The sequence below is a fragment of the Oreochromis niloticus genome, linkage group LG16 (assembly GCF_001858045.2).
Source record: "Oreochromis niloticus isolate F11D_XX linkage group LG16, O_niloticus_UMD_NMBU, whole genome shotgun sequence".
In the NCBI taxonomy this organism is placed as follows: domain Eukaryota; kingdom Metazoa; phylum Chordata; class Actinopteri; order Cichliformes; family Cichlidae; genus Oreochromis; species Oreochromis niloticus.
The window spans coordinates 2,106,800-2,133,812 of NC_031987.2; the positions used below are offsets into that span (position 1 = coordinate 2,106,800).

Consider the following 27,013-nt stretch of genomic DNA (forward strand, 5'->3'; position numbering starts at 1 on the left):
TTACATGTAACTACAGCCCAGCCCATGCAGCAGTATATTAATGACTAACCTGGTATTGTGGATGGATTATCTCAGCTATTCTCCTGACTGAAGTTTGGTCCGTTTACAGCATCCTGCCATGCGATTGCATTTGTCCCTAACCATCGGGAACCCTCACGCTAACTTTTATTGAGTGGAAAAAAGTTAGCGTTCATCCTCCAGCTTCACTGTGTTTATGCTATGCTAACATAGCTGTGTCGCTAGCAATCACGTAGCACATCATTATATAGCAGCTAGCCCAACTTCAGTAACCCTACAAACGTCACTGCTGTTTAGTTTTCTGTCTTCATTTATGTTGGAAGTGATAGCAGAGCTGTATGTTTGAATGTTTCAGAAATCTCTCAGTCAGAACATGCTATATCATGTTTAGGTGGAAGCTAGCGAGCTAACTTCCTGCTAACTTCTAACTCTGTTAGACTTTATAAATTGTTTTCATGGATGCCTGGATGTTAAACTTAATTGTTACACCTGGTAAAGGGACCTGAAGTTCACGGAGTTTGGACCCGGAAACGGCTAATGATGTCAGACTTAAAGACCAGATACCATAAATGACCGTGTTCTTATGTCTTGATGCATACTCAGTCATCCAGGTAAGTAAACCCCAGAATCAGCCTTTTGGGGCTGTGTTCTTCATTCATTTTCAGACAGAAAGTTATTTTTAAAAACGTGTCACTCTTTACATACCGCATACATATTATATGCAGTTTTACAAACAACGCCACCACAGGAATAACAGCTTCCTGTGGTGCCCACTGGTACTGAGTGAAAAGACATGTTTTCATCCAAAACTCTTTAAATGAATATTAACTGTCTTAAACACCCTTCTCAGGGGCGCGAGTGAGAGTTTTATATGTAAATATTAATCATTCTTTTTAAAAGAAGATCCTTTTGACAATAAGGTCAGTGTTGTAATGAGGTTCCAAACCATTATAGCTTCAACAAAGCTTTGCACCTCAGAATTTGAAAACCATCTGAACTGCCTGTGCGTTCTCTTTCTCTAAGCCACCTTAGACTGAATTAATTGCCGTATTTTGTCTTGCTTCCGTTTTGCGTCATTTCACTTACATTCTTCACTATGGCAACTGCATTGTCTTCTTGAAGCCTAAAAAAATTTCTGCATGTAAAGTCAGACGGTTGTCTTGTTTTAACCAGGAATTAAAGTGTGTTCTTGTCTCCACTGAGGAGTACTTTATACGTTTGTAAGTGAGCAGTTCTTTGCTTCACCACAGTCTGAAAAAGCATCCAGGTATGACAGTGTCTCACTCTAATGTGCATGACCTCTAAAGCACAGTCCTTCTCTTTTCCTTTTGTCTTTTGCATAATAAAAGTGTCCAAAAAAAGAGTAATCATTTATTTCAGTAGCTGCTCAGGTGTGTTATTATCTAACAACTATAAAGCTGAGGAATAAGTCCAAAAATAGAGTCAATTAAATGTAAAGTACTTGGAAAAGCAGCCCATGCTTTCACCTTCTCTTGATTGGACAGCTACAATTGATTTCACTGAATTAGTCAAGAAGAACTATATTCATGTTATCCAAAGCCCGCTGCTCTGAGCACACGAGGACATTGCTATTCTTCACACCACTACTTTTAAGTCTTAGAATTAACTGCAATTTCATAACTTTTCAGTCTGTTCATGCTTGATTTCCCTGCTAATCGCTTTGTTTTTGACACATATATGATGACTGATGACAAATGCAAGAGTAGTCAATATTATTTACATTAATGTTTTATATATTTCCCGATACATTTTGACTCTACTGCTTGTGCTAAATAATATAATACAAACTGATTCAATTCAATTCAATTTTATTTATATAGCGCCAAATCACAACAAAAGTCACCTCAAGGCACTTTATATTGTACAGTAGATCGCACAATAATAAATACAGAGAAAAACCCAACAATCATATGACCCCCTATGAGCAAGCACTTTGGTCAACGGTGGGAAGGAAAAACTCCCTTTTAACAGGAAGAAACCTCCGACAGAACCAGGCTCAGGGAGGGGCGGGGCCATCTGCTGCGACCGGCAGTGTTGCCAACTCCTCAGTAAGGAAAATCGCTATTGGCTGTCCTAAAAGTCGCTAGAAGTCGCTAAATGACGTCATCACCTAATTTGCATAATTGGTCACGCTAATATAATTGTAACCTATGTTGTTGGAGAGAGAAATAACATCGTGGAAGAGACATAAAGTGAGTAAAAAACGTCCTAAATGCATTTAGAGTTTATTTAGAACTACAAATTAAATTTCTTTTAGCAATTATTGTTTTTTTAATGTCACAATTCCAACCCTGCTCCTTTACCCGGGCTTGGACCGGCAAAAGTGACCCGAAATAGGCACTCTGGTGGAGTTACTTTGTGTTTGTGTGTGTTTATAAGTAGTTTTAAACCTTGTGATCCACAAAACAGCAGAAGAGTAAAAGATTAAAAGAAGAACTGACTGCGTTACAGCACCCGCTGCTTGTTGAGAGTAAAAGCGATACGCGCTTTCACGTCTTTTTTTAGCGACTTTTTATAGAAAAAAAGTCGCTAGGGGGTCTGAAAACTCGCTAAATATAGCGACAAAGTCGCTAAGTTGGCAACACTGGCGACCGGTTGGGGTGAGAGAAGGAAGACAGGATAAAGACATGCTGTGGAAGAGAGACAGAGATTAATAACAGATATGATTCAATGCAGAGAGGTCTATCCGGTTGTTCAGTCTGACGTCACTGGCCGTGTCTGGGCCTAAACTCTGCTGCAGGTCCATATATCAAACGATCACTGTGGCATTACTGAGAGTTGAAAAACTGTCTAAAGTCTTTCATTTTTAATAAAATGATCAGTGTTCTTCTCTACCAGGTGTAACAATTGAGTTTAACATCCAGGCATCCATGAAAATGGAATTTATGACATTTAACGGCGCTAGAAGTTAGCAGGAAGTTAGCTCGCTAGCTTCTATCTAAATACAATATAGCATGTCCTGACTGCGGGGTTTTGGAAACAAATTCAAACGTACAGCTCTGCTATCACTTCCAACATAAATGAAGACAGTAAACTAAACAGCAGTGACGTTTGTAGGGTTATTGAAGTTTGGCTAGCTGGTATATAATGATGTGCTACGTGGTGGCTAGCGACACAGCTATGTTAGCATAATATAAACAAGCTAACTTTTTTCCACTCGATAAAAGTTAACGTGAGTGTTCTCGGTGGTCAGGAACAAATGTAATCGCATGGCAGGATGCTGTAAAAGGACTAAACTTCAGCCAGGAGAACAAGTGAGATAATCCATCCACAATACGAGGTTAGTCATTCATATACTGCTGCATGGGCTGTGCTGTAGTTACATCGTAAGGTTTTAAAAACTGAGCTTAAATAAATGATTAGCGGTAATAAAAGCCGAGGGAGGTCAACAGTGATCACTGACTGTTTTATGAGCTTTTTGAGATTAAATGGAAGAAAATACAAAACATTAAACATGTTAACAACACAAAAGCCATATTAAACGCAGACTACTTTAGGCCCGGAAGTAGGATTCGTCACATCATCACTGAACAACCGGATTAACACATAGTGAGTGAGAAAGGTGACTGGAAAGGAAAAACTCAATGCATCATGGGAATCCCCGGCAGCCTACACCTATTGCAGCATAACTAAGGGAGGATTCAGGGTCACCTGGTCCAGCCCTAACTATATGCTTTAGCAAAAAGGAAAGTTTGAAGCCTAATCTTGAAAGTAGAGATAGTGTCTGTCTCCTGAATCCAAACTGGGAGCTGGTTCCACAGAAGAGGGGCCTGAAAACTGAAGGCTCTGCCTCCCATTCTACTTTTAAATACTCTAGGGACAACAAGTAGGCCTGCAGTGTGAGAGCGAAGTGCTCTAATAGGGTGAAATTGTACTACAAGGTCATTAAGATAACTGATACCACAGTTAGTCCACTTTCTTTTCTTCTTTTGTCCCTAACTGGCAGTCGGCAGGGGAGGTCGTTCACAAAGCCAGTACGTCGCTGTGGGTGCCGTAGTAATGGATTTATATAGCGCTTTTCAAGGCACCCAAAGCGCTTTACAATGCCACTATTCATTCACTTTCGCATTCACACACTGGTGGAGGCAAGCTACAGAAGCGAGCCATATCGCACCATCGGCCCCTCTGGCCAACACCAGTAGGCGGTAGGGTAAAGTGTCTTGCCCAAGGACACAACGACCAGGACACAGAGCCCAGGGATCGAACCAGCGACCTTCCGGTTGCAGATGCGCTTCCCAACCCCCTGAGCCACGGTCACCCCGTAGTGTTTCCATCTTGGTCAGCGATGCACTTCCAGGCCTTAAACTTAAACTCTGCTTGCTCGAGGGTTAGACGTTGTTGTTTAAGATCGTCTTCAGTTTGCTTGATCCAGGTCTTCTGGGGCGCATCATGCTTGATTCTCCAGTGGGCGGGGTGCTGCTGCAGCAGAAGGCGATATGGCAGGCGATGGTTGGTCATGCGGCAGATGTGTCCAAACCACTGCAGTCGTCGCTTCTGGATCAGCTCTTGCATCGAGGGCTGCTGGTGACATTGACTATGTATCGCGCTGTTGCTGAGACAGGGGACACTCGGAGAATCTGACGCAAACAGCGTATTTGGAAGAGCTCGAGCTTGTTGAGGTCATGCTCGAGGATGTCCCAGGTCTCGGATCCATAGAGAAGAATGGGCAACACCAGTGTGCAGTATGGGCGGATTTTGGTGATGACGGTGACGTTTGTCTTGGATGTTAAACTGCGGGAGGCGAATGCCGCCACCTCTTGACTGATTCTTGAGTGTATTTCTGCTGTTGATGCCACTTTCTTTTCTTGCACCAGAGGTATTTGAATTCCTGTGTTACAGGCCTTCGATGGGGTCTGTTTTTAAACTGTTTTTTAACAGAAAAGCAGAGACAGGAGACATCAGTTGCATTCGGTCTGCAGGCTCTTCCTCGTCTGAGGCACAGAAGCGTTGCAACGGCCTATCGTGCTCAGCGCTATCTCCCCCTTGTGGCAATGCCACGCAATTACATTCTTCATAACTCTAAATGAAAGTGCAATACCACCATTAAATCAGGTCTTTTACATCAATAAAGGTTTTTAAAAAATTACACTTGTGACCATACACTTGTGGGCGTCACACCTGCACTTGTTCGATTTGCACGCCTTCGAGATGCACGGTGGCTGGTGCTCGTCAGTAGTAAGGACTTTGGTCTTCTCGCCACTGAGTCCACAGATTCAGGAACACTTGAAGAAAAAGCAGAGACACACTCGTTTACAGCATCATGTAATTATTCCTCATGTTATTTTCACTGAGGGGGATTTTGTCACTTTGCTAATTCATTTAAATGTCCTGGCAGTCAGTCGCTAAGTTCAGCAGCACACGCACAGAGTAATAAGAAATGACATACGAGATTAATGTAGCATTGGCACAAAAAAAGTGAGATGAATTCAGGTCTTTAATGTCTAACAAAGACAGATACGGTTTAAAATATATTATTACTAAGAATTATCTTTCCAGTGAAGAGCTTATATCATAATACTACAGCACCAAACTGAAGTGAACCTGCTTTCCACCGATGATCATTAACACACTGGGATTTTCTTTTGTTTCCACATCCATGTGTAGAAATATCCTCCTGCAGTCAGCGTCACATTTCAGACACTGTAAATGTGACGTCCAGTCCCTGAAGATTACAGGAGCTGGTGGTAGACTTCCGCAGGCACAAGCATCCTCCACTGCAACCACTGAACATCCAAGGTATGGACATCGAGGCTGTGGACAGCTACAGGTACCTTGGTGTTCATCTGAACAACAAACTGGACTGGACTCATAACTCAGACGCCCTCTACAGGAAAGGGCAGAGCAGGCTGTACCTGCTGCACTTTAATGGAGACTCAGGTCGTTTGGAGTGGAGGGCCCACTCCTGAAGACCTTCTATGACTCTGTGGTGGCCTCAGCCATCTTTTATGGTGTGGTCTGCTGGGGGGCAGCATCTCTGCTGGGGACAGGAAGAGACTGAACAGGCTGATCCGAAGGGCCAGCTCTGTTCTAGGATGCCCTCTGGACCCAGTGGAGGTGGTGAGTGACAGGAGAATGGTGGCTAAGCTGTCATCCCTGATGGACAACATCTCCCACCCCATGCATGAGACTGTGACAGCACTGAGCAGCTCCTTCAGTGGGAGACTGCGGCACCCACGGTGTGGGACGGAGAGATTTCGCAGGTCTTTCCTCCCCACTGCTGTCAGACTCTACAATAAAGACTTTTGCAGCTGATCAAACACACAAACCCACACATGTGCAATAAGACTGCTATACGTGCAATTCTTCTTCTGACGAAGTTGTGTTTTTGTATTTTCCTACTCAGTTGTATATAGTATTTGTATTTCTATTTTATTCTATTGTATATAGTATTTTATTTTATTTTATTGTATTTTATTGCATTCCAGTGTTTTCTAATTTCTGCTACATAACTTTGCACTTTTGCTGTAACAAAACAAATTTCCCACCTGTGGGACTAATAAAGGCCATCTTATCTTATCTTATCTTATGCTTTTAATATGAAGGTATAACTATGATCATTTCTAATAAGCTTTTACTTTCTCACCGCTGTCGTTACTTTCTGCTTCCCATGTTGACACAGTGAGTCATAAATGCATTCAAATTTAAATTGGCCAGTAGCAGTTGTGCGCTACATTGCATTCCTGATGACCATTTAAAACTATGAGGAATTGTGTGATGTTTATTCTAATCACATTCTTCTAAAAGACAACAGGATGTCTCAGTGTGCCCGTGGCTGTAAAATTAAAGAGCTCAGGTAGTGAGGAAGCACAGTAAGACTGCAGCATACATTCTGAGTGTTATTCTGATGAATAAGCTAAAACCAGGAGTAGTTCTGTGAGGGCAGTGCTATCTCCCCCCGGGCTGGTTGGCCCCACATTTGGTACACAAGTTGCTTGGTGCACCGTGCTCCCTCCCACACGGGAAAGTGATACAGCGTGGCAGTACTGACACCGCAGATTCCCTGAGCTATGCAAAGAAAACAAGCAAAGAACATATCAGACTAAACCTTTTCTAAGAAGGTCGTTGTCTTTGTTGTTTCCATTTTAATGACAAAGGTCTGTCTTCTTTGTCTCTGGGTTTCTGTCTTTAGAGATCGTCTGCCTCCATCTCACCCCGCTCCTCTCTTCATGAAGCCTCTGCACGTCCTCCTTCACTGCATCCACGAATCTTCCTCCTGCTGAGCAGCTTCGTATTCAACATCCTTTTTACAATATTTTCTCCATCCGTCCTCTGCACATGTCCAAACCATCTCAGCCTCATCTCTCGAACTTTGTCTCCAAGTTGCTCGACATGAGCTGTCTCTCAGATGTGCTCATTTCTAATCTTGTCCATTCTGGTCCATCCTCCACACAGACACAGTTCATTACCTTCTGACCTTCTCTATACTTTTCCATCAACACTCTCAAAATCTTTAGAGCTCTTTCTCAGCATGAAGCCACACCGCTGCTCACTGATCATCATCTCTCTTCTTAACGTAGCTTCAATAACTCTTTCTCGTATCGTTGGGGTGAGGCTCATCAGCTTTATCCCTCTGCAGTTGCTGCAGCTCTGCACATCAGCCCTATTCTTGAAAATCAGTACGAGTACACTTCTCCTCAGGCATCCTGACTGTCCAAGAGTGTGTTAAACAGTCTGGCCTAAAAGTCCACTCCCCTCTCTCCTATAAATCTCCATAACTTATGTGGACCTGCCGCCTTTCCACTCGTCATCCTTCTCCTAGCTGGCCTCATTTCCTCTTCACTATATTCCTCTAATTGTCCTCCTTTCTTTCATTTTCTTAATGACAAAGACCTGTTTTAATATATATTTCAGACTTTGAGTGTTTCTTCTAGTCACCTTTTTCACTCATCGTGTGTTTATCCACCTCTCTGCATTAGTCATTATTAATCTCTGTCTCTCTTCCACAGCATGTCTTTATCCTGTCTTCCTTCTCTCACCCCAACCAATCACAGCAGATGGCCCCGCCCCTTCCCGAGCCTGGTTCTGCCGGAGGTTTCTTCCTGTTAAAAGGGAGTTTTTCCTTCCCGCTGTCGCCAAAGTGCTTGCTCATAGGGGGTCATATGATTGTTGGGTTTTTCTCTGTATGTATTATTGTAGGGTCTACCTTACAGTATAAAGTGCCTTGAGGTGACTGTTGTACAAGTAAAACTAGAATGAACCGTATACCTGTCGTGGTTTTTAGTTTTGTGGCTTCACGGTTTGTTTTTTGATTTATGTTCAGGCTTTATAGTCTGCTGTTAGTGGTTGGATCTTGTTTCCTTCAGTCTTGTCTCTGTGTTTGTCTTTTGTCTCTATGTCAAGTTTGCGTGTCTGAGTCTGTCAGCAGTTACTTCGTGTTTTACTTTAATGGTCTTTTGTCTCTCGTGCTTTGTGTCTAATTTCCCTTCTCTTGTCTCGTTTTTCCTGATTTGTTCCTGCTGTTTTCCCGCCTGTTTCCTCTCCCCTCGTTACCTGGTGTGTGTTTACCTGAGCCTCCTCTTGTCCTTGTTGTGTCCTCCCTCAGTGCTTTGTGCTCCCTTGTCTTTTGTGTTTCCCTAGATAGCTAGCTTTCCTGGCTCCTGCCCTACTTGTATTTTGAAAGCAGTTTATTAGAACATATTAATGTTCATGGAAATTGTGTACATTAGGCAAAAACTGTTTATTTTGAATTCTGAAAGGCTTGAAAGTCACTGATAGATATGACTTCCTTTGTTGTCCAACACAGCCTGAACTCTCTCAGGCAGCTTTCTTTTACTTTCTTCATGAATCGTTCTGCGAGCTTCTTGAAGGACACTCAAAACTCTTTTTTTGGATCTTTCTTTATTTTTGTTCTGTTCTGCATCAAGATGATTTAACACTGCTTCAGTAAGGTTGAGGTCCAGGCTCAATCCATGACTGATATGTTTCTGCCCAGGTGTGCTTTCACTGCACTGGCAGTGTGTTTGGATCACTGTCATGCTGAAAAATTAAGCCATTGCCAATCAGAAGTTTTCTGGATGGTACTGCGTGGTGGATCAAAACCTGACAGCACTTTTCTACATTCATAATTTCATCACTTTTGACAAGATTCCCAGCACCGCTGGCTGAAATATAGCCCCAAACCATGACAGAGCCCCCATTGTGTTTCACAGATGGCTGTAGACACCCACTGTTTTACCTTTCTCCTGACCTCCTCCACACTTACTGACTTGTTAGTGCAAAAATATGATTTTCTGCCTGTCAAACTGCATTGTCCTTGGCACTTCTCGCAGATTCAAGTAAAGAAATGCTAACATATTATGTGTTTTTTGCAGCAGGCTGCCAGTAAAAATGCCTAAAAATACAAGTTAAAATTGGTTCTCTTTGCTAAGTTTTCTGTAAACACAACACTGACTCAGGTGCCTTTTTTCAGACTTGATTTACAGGTCAGTGTTAAGTGGCTCAACAAGCAAACAAAAGAAATCCTCAGAAAATGGTCGTGTACAAGGACTAGACTGAAAATGACAGGAAAAAAATAACAGCCAGTGTCCAAAGAAAAACTTTAAAGACCTTAAAAATGTTGAAGAATTATCGCTTATGACTATTTTAAAAAACTTCTGAGGAAATCTAACTCCTTGAAAGCAAAATATAAAGAAATCATGGTTGGCTGTAGACTTTTGCACAGTGTGTTTGTATATTTTATAACAACTTTGGAAATGAACGAATGCCTGAAAAATCATGACTCTCAACTTTAGCTCTCACATGCACCCAACTCTGCCCAGCCTGCTATAAAAATAGCAGATCAGCAGTGAAACACCAACGGCTTGCTCCAAACAGCATTTTGCCACCTTTTAAATCGCAATGCACAACCACAGCAGTTATGCATATAAGTGAAACGAAAACAGACCTAAAGCATTAAAAACTTTTCTGGCTTAACACTTTATATTCTGTTTCAGCAAGGTGCTAGTTTGAAAGAACAAAAGATGAACAACAGAGGTTTTAAAGTTTCACAAACTGCCATAAGGTTTGAAATGAGATGCATACACTTCACACAGGCACATCCCACACACCATAAAGATTTCACTCCATGTTGCTATGTAGGTAGAGGAAAACGTAGAAGTACCATTTATTGTAATCTTGTGCAATTCGTAAACTTATGCGAACTTTTAAACAAGTAGTAGTCAGGTTTAAAAAATTTTGATTAATGCAAACACTGACTTTGAAGAGTCCTAGTAAGAGTTCAGGATCTGAGCTCTCACAGGAGTCAGACTCGAGCATTGTGCAGTATTGCGTTGCAGACCTCACATCAGCACTGAGGCATGGACTGTGGCAGTTGACAAATGGTTTACATGCACTGAGTGGTAGGCCCCCTCTGGCCAAATAGTGCTGAGGACACCAGAGATCTGCACTTTTCTCCACAGAGCACAGATTAAAATCTTTTGAATGCAAGGTTTACATCATTCGTTAAGTCCCCCACTGCCCGACTCCTCTACCAAAACTTATGCACTTGTTCACATCGTTTCATGGCCCAAGATCCTTTTATCAGAGAACAGTAGTCATATTAGAGCGCAGCTCGAGAGTGAGCTGCATGCTAAATTAGAGAGCACAGAGCACAGTGACTCAGTGTTCCAGGTAGCTCGTTCTGTGTTGTGCTCATCCTTTTCATTTGCATTCACAGTGGAGCACATTCTTTGCCAAGCAGCTCACACCACGAGGCCAAGGTCAGGTATTGTCTTCCTCATACACAACAGACTTCCCAGGTCTATCCCCTCACGCCTGACTGCCACCACAGCTAAATGCCTTTGAACACAGCTGGTGCATTGGCCGTGACCGATCAACAAGTCTCGGCTGGGGCACAAAGACCTTATCAGCGCGAGCAAACTCATTATGCACATGTGGGAACGTATGAATTTCGATAAATTGTCCACAGTCTGCTTAAAGCACAATCAGTCTGCAATACCAACAAATACCTGCAAAGTGGAAAAGAAGTAGCCTGCATAAACAACAATAAAACCAGCCTGTTTAGCGTCCTGGCAGTAAGAGATAAGCACTTCGAAAAAATAAATACAGCCATCATTTGGAAGTGTATTGTAATTTATCTTCCTCATTTTTTGGTCTTTTGCTTGAGTACCTGATCAAATAGCATGATTCCTGACAAACACATGAAACAAACGTCTTTTTCTAATGTCGAGCATCAAACTGTAACCGAGGAATACTTCTGAAAGTTTCTCAAATTGTCAGAGAAACTTCAGATTGACCTTTGCACAAAGCTTTACAAGGCACATATTGTCAGGTAAGCTTCCCGTGGCATATAAATCGCACATTTAGAATGAATTAACGTCCTGAGCTGTTTTTAATGTCACATTTGCTTCGCTGTGACCTTGCATGAAACATTTCCTTCTCATCTCACTTCGATGATAGACTGCTGCATTTTGGTTTATGAGGATTTCATGCCCATCTCTTCCCTCATATGTTATAGCAGGTGGCAATCTGACAACTCAATGATTTTATCCCCATTTTTCAGTCCGCGATCGATACAGCTTTTAGTTAATACTTGCCAACATCTTTCCCCATCCTCCATAAAATTGTGATTGTTTTACCTTCCATTTTTCAGACCTTGAAATATAACTGACCGGTATGTACAGTCCTCAGGCTCATGATGTGGGAGAATGCACGGATGTGTCACTGTATAAATATGCTGCAGTGGTACTTTGCATATTTTAAGGGTTTTTTTCTTCTTGCATATGGCACATACTTTAGATGAAGAGAGAAAGTGATACAGACAAATTACAAAGTAAAACTGGAACATAGGCATTGTCGGAGAATGGGATGCATATATTTCTGGATGCAAAATGCCTCTTAGTTCCTTCGTACGCCATCTGGAATTGTTTGGGACAATGTTGCAAATCTCATTTTCTAAGCAGTAGGTGAAAATGAGAGTTTGGTGTGTCGGTTTTGATTTTTTTGTACTTGTATTGTGAGGAGCTCGTTTAAATGAATACTGCACAGCAACCAGAACACTTCTGCATTCATGATCATTTACTGTTTTGGCAAACGGGTGCTGTTTTCTGATTATGTACATTTTTGTCATCCTAATTACATATACAAGTACAATCTGCACTTTTCTTGTTTGCACTCCCTATTATCAAAAATAGCAAATGGGTAAGTGTATATTGGAAACTGAACACCAGAAGGCCGGTCATTCAATTCCAGCTTTTGTTCAACATTATATGAAAAGGCAGTATAAATGAATAATATATGCTACGTTGTGTAAGAGGGGTTAGACGCGAAGAAAGGCTTGTGAATATACCGGCCCTCCGCACAACGCTGCACTAGGCACACACGCTGGACAGTTACACACAGACAAGCAAGCAATTAATTCATTAAAAGCTCTTACAAATGTTTTGTGATCAGAGACCTTATCAGATTGTTTTTTCAAACAATCAGGGTTCCCGTTGACTCAGTGCTTTCAGTTTGTTCATGTTTCCTGTTTTATTATGTTAGCCTCGGTGTGTGTGTATTTTGTCCTGTTCCACTTCCTGTGTGTGATTAGTTAGATTAAATTCAGCTGTGTACTCACCGGTCTCCTATCATCATCATTAGCCAGGAATTTAAGCCCTGTTTCCCTCAGTTCCTGGTCTTGTCATTGTTGTTGTCAATCCCGCTTCAGTTTCAGTTTAGCCATCCATCCATCCATCCATCCATCCATTCAGTCAGTCAGTCAGTCTATCTCTTATGTTCTGTACATCCTGCTAACATGATAAACACCAGCCTTCACCAACCCGTGAGTCCTGCGTTTGGGTCCTCCCGTCCTCTTCTCCACATCCACACAGCGATCGCCCTGACACATCGTGTAGATGTTGATTGTAGTGATGTAGGTAGACGGTCGTCAGTGTGCAGTCTGTGAAAGAAATCAGACAAATGGCATCAAGTTAGTGAATTTCTGAACACCTTTAAACATTCTGACAAATGCTGGGCAGGGCTTTAGTGAGGTATGCATATTTATACATAAACTACATGTCTGATATACGCACACGCGAAAAACTGAAAGGTTTGTGGTTTTCAATATATATAATGAATTAACCTGTAATAAAGAATTAAAAAAAACAACTGCCATTTATTCATGAACAACTCAAAATACCAAGTTTTCTCCCACTGTCAAGTCAAGGGAATTTCATTGTACTGAATTTCAGTTGTTTCTAAATGTTCTCTGAATATTTTTTGTTTTTCATTTGCATTTTCAGTGATTTTCAGAACTCAGTGATAGCTCTTCATCTGGTTTTCGAATCAGTGCTTAAATGTTTCATGTGAAGCAACGTAACCCCCCCCCCATTATAAGAATATTTATTTTGTAATAATTGTGTTTTCGTTTCTAAATTAGGTTGCCATGAACAACATTGTGAAATTACAAAAAAACCAACTTACAAATATCACGAGTGAAATTTTCCGATTCCTGTGGTCTTTGTGTCAAAGTGTCCTTGATCAGGATACTGAAGCAGAAAACTGCATCGCTGCCGTGATAGAGAAAGCGCCGTATGTATAAGATAATCGTGCTGTGTGGATGGGTGAATGTTGCTTGTAGTCTAAAGTGCTTTGAGTGGTTGAAAAGACCAGAAAAGTGCTATATAAAAATGCAGTCCATTTAATACAACAATAAAGACACTGACAGGCAATTCCATCTAAATCGTATCTTTTTGTGTATCAGCCTGGAGCTATTTTTTATTGTTGGGCTAGACTCTATGGTTTTGATTAAGGAAAATGTCAGTGCTGTACAGGTGTACACAGATATCATTCCTGCCTACAGTCTAAATTTTCTTCAAATTATCCTAATGAAACACTATTCTGACACTAGTCTGGACTACAACCTGGAGCAATTCAGTCTGTGCATCATGGACTGCTGTTACTAGGCAAAGCTGGGTCTCCTGGTTGGGATGATTTTAGAGGCCTGATGGACAGAAGACAACAAACAAAGCTTTTTATATCCTATAGGTTACAAAATGAAGCTGCCAGAGAAATATCAGCAAACTAGTGTCATTAAATACACATCACTCAGAATATACTGTATCATTTTAGGAGTTTTACAAAGCACTTCATAATGTGTTTCTAGGCCCATTAGCTCACCAATAGCTGCAGTCTTGCCCAAGGACACATGGAAAGGCCAGAGATCAAACCACCGATTAGTTGACACACTTGTCTGCTATCTGATTGGTTCCTGGCTTGTCCCACGGCCGACAGATGTTGAATAATAACCAGCACAGGGAGCAATCTACAAGCTTTGCTGTGTCAGACATCTTTGGAGTCTTCACATGGCCATTACAGTTTGGTTTATGTTTATATAGTTTCTCTAAAATCCAGCAATTTGAGAGCCAACCAGCATCCTGTATGTGATACCCCGACCCTGTGAAGCAAGGCTTTGTTAAATAATCAACCTTTCTTCTGTGAACGACTGTAATAATTTGACTTATTGTTGCAGAAATGCTCAATTTCATCTTTGCATGCCGTCCACAGCTGGAGTCAAGCCTACCCAGTTTCCCAGTTTCAGAATGAAAATGTCAAAAGTCAAGCAAATGATTTGGATTGTTACCAGCCCGGGCAGAGGTCGAGTACTTTTCTCATCTTTACATCTAAATTGTTTAGCATAATAAGTATTTATACTGTAGGAATACTGTATACTGTATAAAAGTGCTAGTAGCTTTAACAAGATTATTCGGATGTACCTGTGGCTTTGACCTCATTCTGTAAAACCAGCATTGCAAAAAAGCAAAAAACTGAATCAGTGTGCAAGATAAATAAAACTGCCACCTTTACATGAGTTTGATTTCTGTGGTTAACATAAATGTGACAAAGATGTGTTTTCATGTTTAAAAGATAAACAGACGAAACATGTTTGATTGGCTCTAGATGGCTGTTTAGAATAATCCTGTGAATACTGTAAACTACAGTAATTATCAGTAATTACAAATCACTGCCTGGAAAAAAAATTATGATTTTAAACAAGTTACATTTGCTCGGTTGCCATGACCACAGTTGTGCATATCGAGAATCAGTGGTTATGTCTTCTTTGTTTTGCACATATTCAGATTGTTTGGACTGCACTCCTGCTGACTTACCTTTATACCTCTGTGCAACCAATGTGGTACTTTGTGATATGCAGTCTGTGGACAGCCGGTGTTATTCATTATAACCACTGTGTGAAATTCAAATCAGCTGCAAGACCTTTAAAATACAAAGAATAACAACCAGTACGTACACTGACTGACCCACATCTTCATCATTTGACTCTAAATTTAAGTTGTATTCTTCAACCTCTGGTTAAATTTACACATAACACAGTTTGAATCCTACATGCCTGCACAGTTTGAAGTAACTCTAGTTTCATAATGACACAGCTTGCAGTATTTTTCACTGTATGTATAATGCATTCACAATTACAGTTGTACCTGAGTAATCTGCTTGCCCTGTTATTCAGTTATATGCACGGCCTGCAGATTCTTTGTAGTAGCAGCAGCAGTCCAAAGAGGAATGATGTTAGTCACTGTAACCATTAGACAGAACTGTTGTAGAGAGACGCACACAAGTCTCATCATGTGTTTGGCAGCTTTAACTAGTGGATTGTGTCCAAGTTAACAACTTAATTACACAGCAGAGCTCCTTACAACTACAGACCACATTATGTGGCATTAAGTTAAATGGTTTAAATGCTTGAACGTGAAAAGATTTGCACTTATAGGCCAGCGAGCGGATCCATCAGAAAGTGACTTTTTCCCTCGAGTCCCAAAGCTGAAAGCATAACGGTGACACAGGAAGTCGTGCACAGCAGAGAAGAGTAATCAATGGTTATTATCGGTTATTTCTTTAACAGTGTCACGTCAAAGATATTGCTTGGTGGTTCTGTTTCCAATGTGACCCTCTTCTGAATCAAAGCATCTTCATTTGAGATTATCAACAAGAGCTTCAAGGGTACCTGAAAATAACTAAATTTACCGCCACGGGGACCGGACAGTGTAATGTGTGGCCGGCTTTAATTAAGAACTAATTCCCATTGTTCTCAAGGGATTTCACATTCCTCCCTTTAAGAGCACAAGAAAAAAAAATGGCTGCACAATGAAAGGTCAGCACGTCTGGCACTTTTAAATTTTGTTCATGTGTAGCTCACAGCCTTTATTAAAATGAGACATGCAGCCTTCTGTGGGGCTCACTGCAATCAGCGGTTTGAAATTCAGAATATTTTTATGAGCAGAATTCTCAATCATTTATTTCTCAACATAAAGAATCCGAAAATTGCCAAAAAACTAATTATCAGACAGGATGAGGTGCCTGAACAGGATAGAATAGACATTTATTGTCATTGTCCATGTACAACAAAACTGTGGGTGCTCCCCACCAACTGTGCTGAAATAAAACATAAATAGTAGACAGCAGAATAAATAACAGGACGAATACATTGAAAACCAGAGGAAGGCAGACAACAAGCTCATCCATACGATTAAACACAGTTCACAGAGACCGCAGCGACACGTTCAGTCGTCATGCTGAGAAACAGTGTGGCTGGTTTTTAATAACTGCTGAATTATGTGTTTGGGGTGTTTGGGCGAAATGGCCTCAGCATTGCTACACTTTATTTTAAGTAAACCTAAAAACAATCAAATGATTCACTCTAAAAATCATCAGTCTGAAATCACATTTCACTTAATGGTTCTTGCTACAAACATCACGGCTCCACGTGCTGAATATTCAAATATGGCATCAAACTGGAGAAGATTTAACCTGAGCATGAAGTCAAAGTTTCCCAGCAGAACTGAGCCTCCTTAAGATGCAGTCAGCAGTGCAGGTGTCAGCATACACCACTTTCATCTCCATTTACTGCCACCAAATGAAACCGAACAATAGATAACAGCCATCCCGGCAGATCAAACGCCAAGCTGAGCTCTCGGAAGTTTCCTGTATATTTCCCTCAAGTATCTCACCTTTGCTGTGCTGTCTCACACTGCAGCCAGAAGGGAAAGTCATTACTAATTAACATGTGAGAGCTGGCTGCTGCCAAAGTGGCTCCGAGACTGATTGACTCGTGGCTTCGGGCTCCTGGCATGAACAATTCAAATTGCATTCCAACATGTCTTCAGGCAGAGGCAACAATGCCACACAAAGGCTCATCTGCTAATTATACTTCTTAAGCTATCTGTGTGTGTGTTATTGGCCACAATAGCTGAATGAATGAGGGAGGCTGGGGTGCTGGTTCCCCTGGAAATGTGGCAAATCCTCCACCTGCAGACTTGTTTGCAGGGCTAATCTTCAGGTGATTCTGGAAAACATGCATAATCTCCACACAATCTCTTGCTATAGTGAGGACACTTTAGTAACAAGCAGGTGGCACACGGCTTTAGGACGACGCTTAGAGACAGCAAATATTGAAATTCTTGGCTAAGTATAAAATAATAAAAGTCCATTTCCTAATGCATTTTCTAAGGCCTGTTGTCATTATTTTAGAAAGTATAAGGTATGTATTAGTGTCTCAGTACCTTCTGCAACATAAAGCTAAACCATATAACTGAGAAAATTATCTCATCTGTTATATTTAAGTAATTAGTGATCAATACTGTACATAAATTCAGCATTATTGTGGAGTAACCCGGCAACACTGGACATTACAGCAGGCAGAAATCAATAAAACGGAAATCAATTCATGCCTATATTAAACTGGACACTTTCTACGTGCAACAGCAAAAAAAGCTAAAGCTGATGAAGTAACCATCTCTGCAAGCACCGCGCTGTGTGTAGTGTTATGTTCACTGTCAGTATTTTTGTGCAGTCTTATTTAGGCTACATATGCTCCAACTATGCAAATGTGTTATATGTAACTTGATTTGAACACGATGGATTTTGCTTTATGACACAGTTTGTCACGATCTCCAGGTTAGAAATGTAGATCCTAGAAACTGTAGCGCAGTTCAGCATATTAATGTGAGAGCTTTAAATTTTGTTTCAAGTATGTGTAACTTCAATCATTTGCTTCTAGTCATATATAATTGAAAACATTGTTTATTTTTCAGTTTTTATAGCCAACAGACAAAAGTGAATTTTATAGCTTGACTTGTTTTTCCATCACCTAAGTCTATTTTTTGACCCGTCTGTAACTGACTCGATTGGCTAACAACATCAGCAAGGGGCACGTAAAAGAAAAAGAAAAGCTGAGGCATCCAATACTATGATTTAACTCAGTGATGTACTGTCAAGTATTGATTTTTTTCTGCAAAGAAAGTTTTGCGATTTTATGTCAGGACCTCTTCAGATGCAGCAGGACTAATTGCATGCGTTCTGGCAAAGATTCTTTTCTCCTTCTTCTTTTTCATCTTCTCGTTTTCAACACATCTTATTCAATCTGATGTAAATCCAACAGAGCCAGCAGGGATTGTGAAGGTCATCGGGAGCAGCTGCACCCATATTAATGAGCCATAGTCATCGCTAATGGAGCTACAGTAATAAATATTGACACTATTGAATCATTACGATGAATCCCGGGTCTCACGGCGGCCCTGCACTTGGTCAAGTTCATTTTTCCTCATCTGTTACTTTTCATCTTCTGCGCTTTCACAGTCCATTACAGCATGTCTGCGTCGAGCACACCGTGTCCTCGCTATTGTTCCTCATCCTTCACACCCTGTAATCAACCAACCATTAATAGCATTAATAGCTGCTTACCATCAGAAGCAGGATATCGGTAAAATATAGACGATATCTCAAAAAGAATCGTTCGATTTCAAAAGGCAACATTTGTTAAACTGTTGGACATGGAAGTGTGATCTATGTACATGTCCAACGTTTCCTCCTTCAGATGCATGACACATGTCTGCAGACGCTGCTGTTATTATGTTACTTAGCAGTAACAACCAGAAACTCACGAATCGTCCAGTGTTTCGATTGTTCCGGGTGAACAGCTGCAGAGTTAAAGCACTTTGAAATCAGATGATTCTTTTTGATACGCCCAACAAAATGTTGTACTGTGATACTAAGAACACATGCTTACCTAGGTGACACCACAACCTGGTTTCTTTATGCTTAAACTCTCAGCATGCATAAGAGCTGTAAAAATAATAATAATAATTAATACCATGTTGGCAATTAATTGACAAATGCTCTATTTCACGACTAGTCTCTGTGTGGCTGACCCATATACTCTGGTAACATTTATAGCTCATAACATCAGTGAAGGGATTTCTTTGATTAAGACGGGGGAATGGACAAGACAGAAATGCATTGTAAAGCACTATCGTGCTGGCTCCTAATTGCCTGATGACTTTAATTAAACTTCAGGCTTTTATTCGTGACTAATCACACAGCCTCGCCGTTCCCAGCCCTCCTTTAAATGGTACTTGCGTGACTTTTTGCAGATGTCAGCGTTCCATTAATAGCGAGTTGCTTCAAAAAGTGGCTTTTAGCAGGACTCGTGCACTGTACACAGACGAGGCAGAAGTGTAGTCAAGTGAGACAGTTTGTCATTTCTACCATTGCAATTTGTCACTAAGCTGTTACCATGAAGTATAAATCAATAAGCTCTTAAACAGCCACCAATTACATATCATCTCTCATATCAATTATCAATTTATTGCACATTACCGTCACTCCATTATATCTCCCATAATATGTGCAGAAGCAGTAAAAGCCCTCTGTGCTGTTCAACCTATGTTTTAGCACATCTACTAGTAAGAGTATGAATGCACGCTCCATATTTTACTTTTATGATTCAAATAAATAGTTCTCCCTGCAGTAGGAGAGATTGCACTCTGAGAAGAAGCTTTTATTTCAAGGGGTTCAGAAGCTAATGCCTTACTTATATATTTTCTAACCTTTAAAATGATGCCAGCTTTGTCACATTTCTGCACAGAAATGCCTCTGCTCCGCCTGTAACCTTTAGAAAATTGCAGACTATGGGCTGAAATAATAAAATTACTCATCAAGAACAGAGCGAATGTTATAATAAGTTAGTACTAAAATACACAAGGTTCAGCAGGCTGAAGGATTATATAGTGTAACAGCATGTGGACATTGTACTGTATGGTCATTTGTACTATCATTTATAGTTTCTGTGGTGTTGGTGCACATGCTGTACAGTTATATACAAGAAGTGGCAGAAAATAAACCGTACGTTAGTCATCTTGTGCAGTTTCATAATAATAAAAATGAATTTACTGGACAAATATAATAACTGTAGTACATTATCATCTGTCTGCACCCAACATCTACAACACCTCCATCACATGGACTGAGCATCTAAACAGGATCTGTAAAATGTGGTTTTAAAAAAGCCTTTTGAGTCTGAAAGGAGAAACAATGAAGTTTACAGATCAGTGCATTTTGTTAGGAGGGAGGTAAATATGCTTTTTATCTGTAATTTTAGTAATTCAAGTTCGTAAAGCTCCACTGTGCATTTCTGTAAATCTGAGTAAAATAGCATAATTGTGCAGAGGTGAGCTCCGACACCAGTTACTATATTTAATTGCTCAAATCTAGCTGATGTGATAATTTGTTGTGCATTCAGCTGCAGATAGGGTATTCTCATCCTTGCTCGCGCAGCTCAGATAAAGAGGTGAAGGAAAATTCGTAAGACTCGCTCCTTCAGCTGGGAGTACAGTAAAGATCTGCATGGCGATAGGAGAAGTGCTGGTTTATGCAAGACAGCTATGACATTTAAAGATCAATATCCACCAAATGATTGGTTCATTGAACTCGGGAGACGTCTGGAGCGTTGACAGCGTGGGAAAGCAGAAATGTCAGAGATGCCACATTTTTGAACTAAAAACTCGAAAGAGCAGAAACTCAAATACAGATGCTTCCTTATTGAATTTTTACAAAAGCAACATGATAAAGTCAAATTATTCTGATTTTCATAGAAACAGCAGAAGCAGTCTGTGACGCAGACGTCTCTGGCAGATGTGAGAACGTAAATGTCTGACTTCACATGAGCCTGATATTAAATGGTCTTTACCCTTTCTACCATGGTAACCGAGACATCTGATATCGTGAGCACGGAGAGAGGAACGAATTGGATGATTTATTTTAGGGCATAACTGACTGCTTTGTCTCTGTGGCAGAGCTTCAGGTCTAACAAAAGCATGCACCTCTGCAGATGCCATGGCTGATATCTTACTTCAAGTGCATGAATCGTTTGTGCCGCAGCAACCCAGTACAGTGTTATACTACTGCTGTGTTCAAAGGAAAAAGGGGAACGCAGGGAAATCAGTATTTATTTCCGATTCTTCTGTTATTCTTTCAAATGCAAACTTGAACAACAAAACTGAAGAGCATCTGTGGTTGTCTCACTGCTGCCTAACCCTTGATTTCATAATCAACTGACTCAGACTGTTTCCAATCAAAACTGACTTAATTTGACAAAATGCATTTTAATTTGCAGATTTGCAGTATTTTCAAAAATACTGACACAGTGTGAAAAAAGAAAATATAAGGTAAGCTCAAATCCAAAGCAGAGACGACGACGTCCTGTATTCTCTTCAGTGTTGGGTAAGTTACTTTAAATTAGTAACTTAGTTACATTACTAGTTACTTCTCTAAAAAAGTAACTCAGTTACTTCAAGTTACTCGTTACATTCAGAGTAACTAGTTACTAGGGAAAGTAACTTTGGTTTTACTCAGAATTCTCTTGTTAATGTGTTGCTTCCGTAACTGGATACCCAGCAAGGTTCCCAGTCTTCTAGCTTGCTTACTTGCCACAAGTGCACTGTGCCACCTACCAATAGAAAGGAAAAAATAATGTGCACATTTCCACGAGAGAAATCCCACGCCTGGACCGTCGTTGACCGCCGCCATGATTCTAGCCTGCTTTTTACATCCAACACAAAAACTGCAGTCGTGGTGCTTTTGATTGTACTCAGAACTTGGAAATTCTGCCTTCTGAATAGGAAGATGTAGGTAACACCAGACTGCAGATGAGCTGCATACAGAGCTGGACTGGGACAAAACAATCGTCCCGGGCATTTTGACTAGAGACCGGCCCGCCATTATAGGAAAAATCATAAAGCCTTTGAATGAAAATAAACACTGTTGTGACAGTGATGTGCACTGTTCTGATGGTATATATGTATCAATCTATCAATTGTTTGTTGTAAGACTCAGATAATTATTTTTTAAAAAGTGAGACATTTTAAATGAGAATAATAAAGAAAAGTATTTCTTTGTGCCCCCCTTTCCCTGTTAATGCCCTACCTGGCCCCCTGGCATCACTTTGCTAGACCCGCCCCTGCACAGTTACCAGCTGTCAGCTACATAGAAAAGGATCCTGGTGTTATTTGTCTCTCAGAAACAGTTCATAACTTCCCTTCAACTCATCCATGTCACCTAAAAGGTAAACCTGTTTCTCCATCACCTGTTCAGCTCTGATGATTCAGTAAGGACATCTCCTGGTTTCATCTGCATGTTTCCCTCTCACCAGATAACCAAACCGATATCATGACCAGCAGCTTTACAGCTGTGGCTCCAGCAAACATCAGCTGATACTAGAAATTAATATTAAATAAATTCTAACAACAGCTGATCAAGCTTAAACGTGCTGCTGTTGTTTAGCGTGACCTCCGCTGGTTTCCTCTTTCTGGCGCAAAGTGGGCGATAAATAAACAAGAGAGAAAAGCCGATCAGCTGATCATTGATCAGTTTCGTGATTGAAGTAGAAACAGGAGAGAATGAGAGAAGAAGAGGCAGCTGTGCAGCTTCAGCTTTCTGTCTTTTTCATTGTAGCTGAAGTCCGGGACAAACTGTGTTCCTTTTCACCTCAGTACGAAACGCGTAATATTTTCTCTGCATACAGGACGATTCTGTTTTTTACAGGACGGTTGGCAACTCTAATAATTAACCGTAAGAACAAAATAAAGTTCAACATCAGTAACATAGCACCCACCCAGCTGTATAGAAACTCCGTCATGCTAGCTAGCACGCAGTACGAAAATGTCAGCACAACGAAAATAAACTCCACCTAAACTTGGTTTATATCTGACCCGGATAGACTGCAGGTCATAACTTCTTACCTGAAGTTCAGTTCACCTGACACGCGGACCGGCGGCCGCTTCGGGTCTCTCCTCTTGCCTCCCTTTTCCTTCATCCACCTGCTGGCCTCCACCACTTGCTAATGTTATTGAATCTGTGGAAGCTCCGCGATATCCACCACACGAAGTAACGAGTAACGAGCCTATCTAAATCCCAGTAACGAGTAACGCGTTCCTGGTTTTGGCATAATAACTAGTTACCGTGCTCGTTACCACAATAATAACGTAGTTACTGTAACGCGTTACTTAATAACGCGTTAGTCCCAACACTGATTCTCTTCCTGTGCTAATGTGCCACCGAGCGACTGCAGAAGGGTTTGGCTCACATCAGAAGCTTCTAGAGTGCTCTTTGGGGGCTGCAACTGAGAAATATTATTAATGAACTACTGGAGAAGTTAGAGAGTCATGTTCAAATTGATGCAAAGAGAAAACCTTTCAACCTGCCTCAGCAGAAGGCTCTGTGATTTCATCGAGCCGGTGAGCCCCTGGAGGCTCACGGCAGCAGAAGAATGTGGAAGGAGGGAAACAAAGGCATTTTCCAAACCTGAGTGATTATTCTCAGCGATTCAGTCATTACTCGGAAGGCTAAAGAAGAACGATGCATATTTATTATTTATGAAACGGCACACCTTTCAGCGTCTAGGAGTGACATATCACATGCAGAATATATACCCTGCAGCACTGGGCACACATTCAGTGTGTGAAGTCATCTGTCATGTTGAATCTGACACAAGGTTCAGGTTATTGATTTTCAGAGGCTACGCTTGGTGGGAGGTATCTACAGGTGCCATCAGAGAAGCTCCCACTGCTTAACATTTATAGCTTCACTAACTTACTGAAACTTTTTTTGGGCTGTTTGAAAAATCAGTGAGGAGACTTCAGTTATTACTGAACGGCTTCGAAGCCACAAACCTAACGAGCTGTTTGCTAAATTCTAATTGGTGCTTCTCACTGTGCAACAAGGAGTTTAATATGAAAAAATCCAATATTGCTGTAAATCCTCTGCAGCAGCAGGCAAAGGTTATAATACAGGGATAAAACATAATCATTCAAGTAATGAGGAGAGCTTAACAATAACACAACCAACACAGTTTCTTCACTCAGACTGAAGAAAAAACTTTGATCACTGTTATGTTCTGATTAACTTCTTTGCTGTTATCTGACTGTCGCACAGCAAATATGATATTCATTACATTTCATGTTTGGATTTTCTTCTCCTGCCTCCGGCTGCTTCAGTCCATCCAAATCAGAACTATAAATAAGTGTAAGATCATGACTCTGCTGTCACGCTCCATAAGCTTGATGCCTGGTCTATTTTCCTATCAAATTCAGGGGGGACTTTGCAGGTGAGAACCTCATTCCGGAGTGCCTTTAAGCTGTGTGCGCGTACACAGCGGACGCAGTGTATCAACCCTTCTTTATATTTTCCTTTCCCCGACCCTCGAGTCACAAACTTGTTAATAATACAATATCACCCTTTGCATTTTTTAAAAGCCCTCTTTTAAAAAAAACATACTTTGAGATTAAAATCAGTAGAGAATAATTTCCCGCTCCCCACGGTAAACAGCTACAACATAAATCAGTTAAGCTTTCTTTTTACGGGAACGCCACAGGATTCGCTGGACAAATTAGAGCACCATTAGAATGATGAAAATTGAACCTGACAAGCGAAGGGCTACCTCAAAATGTTTAATGAGCCTGCATACTGTCAATAATGGGTGTTGTTGACATTGTGCGTAGCACACATACACACACACACACACACACACACACACGTCTCAAGACTGTTGCTGGTAATTATTTGACAAGGCAGTCATTCTCATCTGTTGTTGTATAAACAGTGAGCTTTAGCATAATAAGTCCACAAGCCTGCTATCAATCAAGGCAGAGGGATTACAGTGGACTTAGTTTAAGCTTTGATTTCCATATACGGGACTTGAATGTACAGAAGCTCCCGTCTGCGGCGCTCTCTTTCTTTACCACATGTGAAAGAGGGATGAGCTCCCAGAGGACATTAGGATTTAGGTAAAGCACTGCTTTCAGTTTGTTAACTTTAACAGTGATTCTGCAGCTAAAATGCTTATTAAAAGACTATTATTATTATTAGTAGTAGTAGTAGTCTTAAATCTTGCAGAACTCCTTTTGTCGAGGTATTTAAAGGTGTTGTGCAGATTTAACTGAAGAGCTGCAGTCATCAGTGATAGTTTAAGATAAATTTTCGTCAGCCTTGTCAGAGCCAGCCGAGTAGCTTTTTCATCGCATTCATGCTTTTTGCTTTACAGCCACACTCTAGTAGTTGATGTTGACGATGGTCAGCGTTTGGGCTTGTTATCTCTGCCTGCTGCTACAAACAATGAAATGTTCGGCTGCACAGCACACTATGGCGTCTTGGCTCGAGTGCCTGAATGTGTTCTGAAAGCACTGACAGAGTGATAGTCGGAAAACATGAATAGGACTTTAGAAGGCAGAGCATTTAGCTGCATGGTGCCGGGAGATGCCCCGCCACTTACACTATTGGTAGTCACGCACTAAGAGATTTAAAAATATAATTGAATCGAACCATTAGGCTGTCGGCTATAGTGGAGGGACGATATAAAACAAACATCTGGTGAAAAAAGGCTTTTTGTTTCACTCGTGTGCTTGTTAGTTTCAGCATGTGACCACTGCTACTTTCACTGTCACACTGTGAGAACCATTTAATAAATAGAAGGTGCTGGCAAACGTCCACAAGCTGTCTCAATGTATATTAAATAAGTACCGTATTTTCTGCACTATAAGGTGCACTTAAAATCCTTTAATTTTCTCAAAACTCGACAGTGTGCTTTATGTATGAATTCTGGTTGTACTTACTGACCTCGAACTGATTTTATGTGGCACACGGCGCTCAAAAATCTGTTGCACCACTTGATGGATTGTCGGACCATTACGGATACCGTAGTCAGGAGCCTCGCGGAGTAATCTGGGTCCTAAAGTCCGTCAGCTTCAGGTCCCAAAGTCAAACGAACACAGAGCATCACTGAGAGTTACAAACTGTCTAAATTCTTTCATCTTTAATAAAATGATCAGCGTTGCTGCTTTACCAGGTGTAACAATTAAGTTTAACATCCATGAAAACAGAATTTATTAAATTTAACGGAGTTAGAAGTTAGCAGGAAGTTAGCTCGCTAGCTTCCACCTAAACATGATATAGCTATAGCATGTTCTGACTGAGAGATTTTGGACAAAATTCAAAATTCAGAAAACTAAACAGCAGTGACGTTTGTAGGGTTACTGAAGTTGGGCTAGTCTTGGTAGCCGGGGATTGATCAGGTCCTCCGCTCCTGACCGCCGCCTGGCTCACAATGCACCCGACCCCTACGGTGCCTCCTGCGGGTGGTGGGCCTGCAGGAAGATAGGCCCATGTCCCTTTTTTGGGCCGTGCCTGGCTGGGCCCCATGGACTAAGGCCCGGTCACCAGACGCTCGCCCTCGGGCACCCTCCCCGGGCCTGGTTCCAGGGCGGGGCCCTGGTAACCCTATCCCGGGCAGGGTGAACTGTTCCCTCTATGGTCTTGTCATAGGGGTCTTCTGAATCACTCTTTGTCTGGTCCCTCACCCAGGACCAATTTGCCATGGGAGACCCTACCAGAGGGCAAAAGCCCCCAGACAACATAGACCCTGGGATCCCTGGGACACACGAACCCCTCCACCACGATAAGATAGCAATTCACGGAGGGGTGAGTGAGTGGTAAAGAGAGAGCTGAGTGTAAAAGCGAAGCTCTCAATTTACCGGTCGATCTACGTCCCTACCCTCACCTATGGTCACGAGCTGTGGGTAGTGACCGAAAGAACGAGATCGCGGATACAAGCGGCGGAAATGAGCTTCCGTCGAAGGGCAGCTGACCTCCCTTAGAGATAGGGTGAGAAGTTTGGCCATTCGGGAGGGGCTCAGAGTAGAGCCGCTGCTCC

The 27,013-nt window shown here is 41.4% G+C and overlaps 1 long non-coding RNA gene across 1 annotated transcript; it reads right to left on the minus strand.

Moving 5' to 3' along the window:
- Nucleotides 1-5,062: 5,062 nt before the first annotated feature.
- LOC112844059 (uncharacterized) lies at nucleotides 5,063-23,105 on the minus strand. The gene is made up of 3 exons (XR_003216618.1): nucleotides 23,049-23,105; nucleotides 12,798-12,916; nucleotides 5,063-5,261 (listed from the first exon to the last, which is right to left on the minus strand). It is a non-coding gene; the product is annotated as an uncharacterized LOC112844059 (long non-coding RNA).
- Nucleotides 23,106-27,013: the final 3,908 nt, after the last annotated feature.